Source organism: Humulus lupulus, chromosome 5, assembly GCF_963169125.1.
Source record: "Humulus lupulus chromosome 5, drHumLupu1.1, whole genome shotgun sequence".
In the NCBI taxonomy this organism is placed as follows: domain Eukaryota; kingdom Viridiplantae; phylum Streptophyta; class Magnoliopsida; order Rosales; family Cannabaceae; genus Humulus; species Humulus lupulus.
Window position 1 is genome coordinate 83,191,383 of NC_084797.1, and position 9,118 is coordinate 83,200,500.

The window sequence follows — 9,118 nt, forward strand, 5'->3', positions numbered from 1 at the left end:
GTATATGGAATATAGTGTCGTGTAAGCACGAGATCGAACCCAAATGAGTTGTCTAAAATCGAAAAGAAAACTATTTTAAACCAAAATTAATAAATTCTAACCTAGCTCCAAAGATTGATGAAAATTTGTGACAAGAAAATAAACTAAAAGATAATAATAAAGATATTAAAGACAAATATATAAAAATAAATTAAAAGTAAAAATTAAGATGGTAAAAGAAAGATTATTAAGATAATAGAATCCACAAAATATAAGTTCAATAATATTTAAAAGTACATTGTTTCCCAAGTTTTAGTAATAGTAGAAATTAATCAAACCATCACTTATTCAAATTAGATATTCTATTTAAGCACAAGTTTTTATAAAAATATAGGATTTATCTTCACTTTTAAAATTATAATTTCAAAGCATTTAGTGTAAATCAATCTAATGAAATAACAAATAAATCAATGAACATTATTTATAAGGCAAAACATAATATTTTTGTTCTAAGCATGGATGTGTATAATTTAATGACACATCTTACACAAAGAATATTATGTTTTTGCACTAATGAAGAACAAAGTGTAAATATGTGCTAACAATCCAAAATACATGATATTTAAGATGAAAGAAGATATTTGAAGAAGAAAATCCATAAACTTTGTTGCACAAAATGGGAAATCAACATACAAAATAAATACTATCTAGTTACATATTGTTTCATCATCACCTTAATAATCTTAAAAAGATTAGAAACTCATAACTAGAATAACAAATACAAACTAAAAATTACAACATAAATAGGAAAATTTGGAGGATGAACCCCCAAATTTTTCCTCTAAAAATACATAGAAAATAACCAAAAAGAAGAAGAAGATGAAGAGAATAGAGAGGTTTTGAAATGTGTAGAATTTTTGGTATGGTAACCTCCCCCTAAAATTAATACCCCTAAATGGTCTTCAAAACTCTCTATTTATAGCCAAAATGAGGTATTAAGATAATCAATTTAAATGAATTAAATTGATTAAATTAATTTAATTAATTATAATATGGAAAATATGGGTAAATTATAGGGTGTAATAATGATGTTTTGGGGTAAAATGTGTAGAAAGTTGGGTAAAAAGTGGCATTTTTGAACATAGGGGACAAGAGTACATTGTGGCATTTTTATGGGCTCAAAATGGGGAAATGGCAGCCATTTTGGTGGCTGGTTTCAGCTGGCTGGGAGCATGCGGATTGCTTGGAGGTGCTGTTGGAGGCAAGTTGCATCAGGGATTGGGAGTGTCTTCGGCTGGGCTTGATTGGCAGCTGGCGGGAGGAGAAATTGGGCAGCAGCTTGTGGAATTGAGCTGGATCCGTGTGGCTGGGCAGGAGGTTTCGGAATGGGCCTGGGCTGGTGAGGAGCGGGCCCAAAGGCTGGGTTGGGTATTTTTCCTCTAAAAAATGCCATATTTTGCTTTTCTTTTTTCAGCTTTAACTCTTTTTTTTTCTTCTTTTCAAAGTACCAAAATGCAACATTGTTTCCTACAAAAAAAATCATAAACTAAATTAAAATTAAATATTTTCACTAATAAAATATATCATATAACTTCCATGAAAATATTAATTTACATAACATTTAATTTCAATAAAATCATATTTTTAGCATTAAACTAACAACACTAATTTCAACTAATGAAATTACAACATAAAACAATAAAATATCTATAAAAACATATAAAAATCTAGAAAATTACAATAAGACTAATAAATGCAAAATTTCTTAAAAACTTAATAAATCAATTAAAAACTCAAGAATTAAGCAACAATTAGCACATAAAAAGTGGTAAAATAATTCTATTTTATAGAGTTATCACCAAACTCTTTAAGCTTTACCTTAATTGAACTTTAATTCTAGCAAAACTTCCTAGCTTCACCAAGGACCCAAGTTCCAAGCTCTAGCTTAAGCCTCCTCTGAGTTTACAGCTTCAAATTCCAGAAGAAATGGTGAAGGGAGAGGAAATCGTGTAGGAATGCAAAGAGTCCCTGTTTTTCTTCTTTCTTTGTTTCCTTCTATTTCTACTATTTTCTACAACTTACACTAAGGCTAAATGGGAGAATAACACTCATCCTCTTTTAACCATCCAAAAGACCATTTTCCCCTCCCATTAAAACCTAAGCCTTTAAACATTCCAAGGGGCATTTTGGTCATTTACTCCCAATCCCCGCTCATTCATCAAGTGTCCCTAATAATTATCGCTTAAACCCCGTCACTTAATTAATCACCAATTATTTTCCTCAATGTCAAATAGTCTCCAATATATTTCCCATGTTCCCAGAAATACCCCCAGGCTCCCCCGAGCTAGGTATAAGTCCCCGCTGTGACTATTTCGCTAAACCGCTCACTAGGATCGCCTCGAGTCACCAGCTGCAAATATATCCACATAGTAGTGTGGTCTCAACAATTTATCACAAATAATTACATTTACGCCCTCAACGGGCCAAAATTACAAATATGCCTCTATAAGCTAAATAGGGCCTACATGCATACTAATACTCATAATCATGCATCTCATCTATACTAATACTCATATAATCATATAAGCATGCTCATCACATAATCATACATTTAATCATTTAAATCACACATAAACCAATTATGCCTTCCCGACACACTAATCAAGGCCCTTAAGCCTTAATAGTAATTTTGGGTCGTTACAACTATCCCCTCCTAATGAGAATTTCATCCACGAAATTTACCTGAATAATTCGGGATACTGATCTCGCATCGCTGACTCAAGCTCCCAGGTCGCATGCTCAACCCTACTATTCCTCCATAATACCTTAACCAGAGGAATCGTCCTATTCCGTAGAACCTTATCCTTTCGATCTAAAATCTGAACCGGTCGTTCCTCATAAGGCAAATCTATCTGCAATTCCAAGTCTGCATACTTCAACACATGTGTCGTATCTGAGACGTACTTCCAGAGCATAGAAACATGGAATACGTCATGAACTCCTGACAACGACGGTGGCAAAGCTAACCTATAAGCCACTTGTCCGATCCTTTCCAAGATCTCAAAAGGTCTGATGAATTTAGGGCTCAACTTGCCCTTCTTCCCAAACCTCCTCACCCCTCGCAGTGGTGAGACTCGCAGAAACACGTGATCTCTAACCTGGAACTCCACGTCCCTACGCTTAGGGTCAGCGTAGCTTTTCTGTCTGCTTTGTGAGGCGAGCATTCGAGCTCAGATCTTCTCAATAGCCTCACTGGTCTTCTAAACCATGTCCGGCCCCAAATACTTTCTCTATCCCATCTCATCCCAATGAATGGGTGATCTACATCTCCTTCCATATAACATCTCATAGGTAGCCATTCCAATAGTTGATTGGTAACTGTTGTTGTATGAAAACTCAATCAACGGGAGATACTTACTCCACGATCCCTCAAAATCGATCACACACGCTATAAGCATATCCTCCAATACCTAAATCGTCCTCTCATACTGTCCATCAGTCTGAGGATGAATGGTCCTGCTGAACTTCAACTAAGTCCCCATAGCCTTCTGCAAACTACCCCAAAACTTGGAGGTAAAGATAGGATCCCGATCTGACACTATGGACTTAGGAACCCCATGGATACTTACAATCTCCTTCATGTACATCTTTGCATACTGATCCACCGTATAAGCCATCTTTACTGGAAGAAAATGAGTTGACTTGGTGTATCTGTCCACTATCACCCACACCAAGCCAAGAAGCCCTACAGTCCTGGGTAAACCTCCCACAAATTCCATCGTAATATCCTCCCACTTCCACTCAAGAATACCCAAAGGCTGAAGCAACCCTGCTGGTCGCTGATGTTCAACCTTCACCTGCTGACAAGTTAAACATCTAGCCACATATTCTACCACATCCTTCTTCATCCCGGGCCACCAATATAATGTTCGTAGGTCTTGATACATCTTCGTGGTACTCGGATGAAGTGAGTACTGCGTAGTATGCGACTCATCTAATATCTCTCGTCTGATCCCCACATCAGCTGGAACACAAATCCACCCCTGCTACCGTAGAACACCAATCTCAGAAATAGGATAGTCCTTAGCTACTCCCGCTAAGACATTCTCTCTAACCTCCTGTAACTGAGCATCTACCAATTGACCTTCCTTAATCTGCTCTAGTAGGGTTGATTGCAAAGTAATGTTGGCCAATTTCCCCACCACCAATTCTATCCCTGCTCTGGCCATCTCATCAGCTAACTCTCTCGAAATCTGGGTGGAACTATATAACTGACCCGGGCCCCTCCGGCTCAATGCATCTGCCACTAAGTTGGCTTTCCCTGGGTGATAAAGAATATCACAGTCATAGTCTTTTACCAACTCTAACCAATGCCTCTGCCTCATGTTCGGATCCTTCTGGTGAAGAAGTACCTCAAACTCTTGTGATCGGTGTATATCTCGCACTTTTCCCCATACAGATAATGCTGCCAAACCTTCATTGTGAATACCACCGCTGCTAACTCCAGATCATGGGTAGGATACCACTGCTCATACTCCTTTAGCTATCGTGACGCATAAGCTATAACCTTCTCATTCTGCATCAACACACAGCCCAAACCCAACCTTGACACATCGCAATAGACTACACACTTTCCTTTCTTCGAAGGAAGAATCAGCACAGGTACATTAATAAGTCGCCGCTTCAATTCTTGAAAAATGTTCTCACACTTGTCTGACCAGACAAACTTCAAATTCTTCCATGTCAATTCTGTCATCGGTGCCGCAATCTTCGAGAAGCCTTCCACAAACCATCTGTAGTAACCCGCTAAACCGAGAAAACTCTGAACCTCCGAGGCGTTCCTTGGCCTTGGACAATCTCTAACTGCCTCCACCTTAGATGGATCAACCTTAATTCCTTCCGGACCAACAATATCTCCAAGGAATGTCACTTCTGGTAGCCAAAATTCACACTTCTTAAACTTGGCATACAACTGATGCTCTCTCAATCTCTGCAGAACCTGTCAAAGATGAAACTCGTGCTCTGCCTCTAAACTGGAGTACACTAAAATGTCGTTGATGAAAACAATAACAAACTGACCCAAGAAGTCCTTGAACACCCTGTTCATTAAGTCCATGAAGGCTGCTGGAGCATTGGTCAAACCAAACGACATGACCAAAAACTCATATTGCCCATACCTCGTTTGGAGGGCTGTCTTCAGTATAGCCTCATCCTTAATCCTTAGTTGGTGATAACTAGATCGAAGATCAACCTTCGAGAATACCGTCTTTCCCTGCAGCTAATCAAATAAGTCGTCAATCCTTGGTAGCGGGTACTTGTTCTTGATAGTCAACTTGTTCAACTCTCTGTAGTCTATACACATCCTCAAAGTCCCGTCCTTCTTCTTCACAAACAACATTGGAGCGCCCCATGGTGAGTAGCTAGGCCTGATGAACCCCAAATCCAGAAGCTCCTGTAACTGTATCTTCAATTCCTTCAAATATGCCGGTGCAATTCTATATGGCACCCTCGACACTAGCTCTGTCCCTGATGCTAACTTAATAACAAATTGAATCTCACTAGGCGGCGGCAACCCTGGTAAATCCTCAAGAAATACATCCAAGAACTCACAAACCAATCTGGTCTCCCCCGGCCCTATTGGCAAAACCCTAGTGGTATCCACCACACTAGCTAGAAAGTCCATACATCCACCTTGTAATAAGTCCCTGGCTCTCAGCGCTGATATCATGGGTATGCGGGGTCCATTTACAGCTCCCACAAAGACAAAGGGATTCTCGCCCTCCGGCTCAAAGGTCACCATCTTCTTCCTACAGTCAATAGTAGCTCTATATATAACCAGCAAATCCATCCCCAAAATCATGTCAAAGTCCTCCATACCCAACTCAATCAAGTCTACTGACAATTCCCTACCATAAACCATTACTGACAGTGCTCTAATCCACCTTCTAGAAACTACCAGTTCTCCTATAGGCAATATAGTCCCAAACCCCGCAGTATAATACTCACTAGGTCTACACAGTCTATTAATCACCTTACTAGAAACAAATGAATGTGTAGCACCAGAGTCAATCAATACAGTATAAGGAGAGCCAGCACTAGATAGCTGACCTATCACCACCGAGGGACTATCCTCGACCTCTACCTGCATTAGGGTGAACACTCGAGCTTGATTCAAGCTGTCCACCTTCCCTGCTTCCCCTTTCTTCATTGTCAGACAGTCTTTCTTGAGGTGTCCTACCACCCCGCACACATAATAGGTCTTAGCCCGACATTTGCTCGGATGGCGTCTTCTGCACCACGTGCACTCAAGATAGCTCCTCCATGAATCACCGCCTCCCTGACGGCCACGCTGAGTACCACGACATCTCCTATCAGGACCAGGAGCGGTCCAAGCATCAGGGGTCTTCCTCTTCAGATCACTAGGGCCTCCGCCCCTATCAGATCCAGAGTATGGAGGCACCGCCCTGCGGCCCTCCCGCCTTGCCGCACTCTCCCTCCAGATCTTGTTCTCTGCTTCCTCAGCGGTAAGAGCCTTCTCAACAACTTGGGCATAAGTTGTCACCCCAAGAACTGTTGTAATCCTCACATCTTGGGCTATCATAGCATTAAGCCCTCTGATAAATCTGTCCTGCCTAGCTGCATCAGTAGGCACAAGATCTGGTGTGAACTTCGCAAGTCTGTCGAACATCAGGGCATATTTTGTAACTGTCATATTGCCCTGAACCAATCCCACAAATTCATTAACCTTCGCTGCCCTGATGGAAACAATGTAATACTTCTGACTGAACAAATCCTTAAATCCTTCCCAACTAAAAGTAGTAACATCCCTGGTCTGTGATGCCACTTCCCACTAGATGCGGACATCCTCTCTCAACATATATGCAGCACATGCCACTGTGTCATGACCCCACACCTTCATAAAGTCCAAGATATCATCACACAACAATCAAGGGCCAGGTCCTATCCATATCTCATGCTCCCTATTAATCAATCAGATACCAGCATTCATATTTCTTTCCATTCATTTAAGCATATAAACATGCATACACAATTACCAAACCCTGAGTCGAGCTTGTCTTTAGCGGTGAATGTACATGTCCAGCCAGTCTTCAGGAACCCTTAAACCCAGGACGCTCTGATACCAAGTTGTAATGCCTTGGGTAGCCAAGACCGTTACACTGTGTGTTTATAAAGGTGCAAGACCTGCTAATCAAGTCATTTAGTTGGAAACGTGTTACTGGAACTATAATTGAACTAGGGTTAAAAGATTTTGGTCATAAAAGATACATTTCATTTAAATAAACATTTCATACATGGGATCCCAAAAGAAATAGAGTTTAAAGGACAGCTTACAAAATTCCAGGATATATACAACTTCTGGCCACTCTAAGGGCAAAATAGACATTGTAGGTCTTCCTGTCCCTATTCCAATCCTCGGCCATGGCGGCCGATCAGCTGGCTACGTACATTCAGCCCCAGAGCTCTCCAACTCAGGACTAGTCCACCTTGCCTTTGCCTTTACCTACACCATGTAGCACATGTGAGCCAAGGCCTAGCAAGAAAACAATAATGCATACCATAAGCGACAACCAACAGACAAATAATTCACAAATCATCACTCAGACATACAACAGGTCATATTGCTCACATAAATAATGATACCAACCTACAAGCCAATAATCAGTTATTCAGCTAACAAACTCGTCACAATCATAAATTTAAACAACAATAAACATATCACACCAAAATCTAGGGTCGACGCCCTTAGGCCGCACCATCTGATTGTCCCACCGACTTCGGCTCGCTTAGGCTGAGCTCAGTGATTATGTACTTAACCTCAGCTACCAGTGGCCGAGCCGTGCCCTGTGCGCAAACATTGATTTCGACACTCTTAGGCCGTTATGTCCCCATGGCATAATACCATCTCATGACATCATAAAAAAATATAGGGAACTCTTAGTCCAATCATAATCACATACCCGGGTGCAGTTTCTTACCTTTGATTCCGAGCGCTTTGCTTAATTGAAATGATCCTCGAGCATAATCCCGTCCGAGCCTTAGTGTACACCTAGTCACAAATGTAACATAGAACCCTCATAAGAATTCAATTCTGTAACCTAACCTCAGGACCCATCCCGAACCCTCAAGAAACCCCAATTCCATTAAACGGGGTGGTGGAATCAAACCCCGAACGAAAACCCTAAGAAAATACCCAAAAATCCATTTTTGAAGGCAGGGTAGTGCTACAGCGCTACAAACAGAGGCAAAATCCCCCAGAAAACCCAGGCATAGCGCTGTAGCGCTCTACTACTAGCGCCTACAGACAGCACCAAAAATCCTCTGAGTTTTTCCTTCGAGTTTCCCCGAGCCAAAACTCCCTAAAACCCCTCCAAACCTCATCTGCACTTCAAATTAAGCCTACCATCCACTGCATATCATCCCACATGGCCCAACAACATCAAACTTGGCCACATGCGTCATTAAACACAGAAAAACAAGAATTGAGTTTGAAACCCAAGAACTCATCATAAAACTAGAAACTACCCTGAAATTCAAATGATCAAGCCCAGAAATCCTTACCTTTAATGGAGAATCCAATCCTAGGTTGCCCTTAGTACCCTTCCAGCCTTTAGCTCCTCAATTCCCCAAGATCAAATCCTTGAATTCCCATCCAAAAACTCAAATTCAGAAACAACTCATCAAAGTCAAAAAATTCAGACCAAACTCTTTAAGCTTTACCTTAATTGAAATTTAATTCTAGCAGAACTTCCTAGCTTCACCAAGGACCCAAGTTCCAAGCTCTAGCCTAAGCCTCCTCTGAGTTTACAGCTTCAAATTCCAGAAGAAATGGTGAAGGGAGAGGAAATCGTGTAGGAATGCAAAGAGTCCTTGTTTTTCTTCTTTCTTTGTTTCCTTCTATTTCTACTATTTTCTACAACTTACACTAAGGCTAAATGGGAGAATAACACTCATCCTCTTTTAACCATCCAAAAGACCATTTTCCCCTCCCATTAAAACCTAAGCCTTTAAACATTCGAAGGGGCATTTTGGTCATTTACTCCCAATCCTCTCTCATTCATCGAGTGTCTCTAATAATTATCGCTTAAAACCCGTCACTTAATTAATCACCAATTATTTT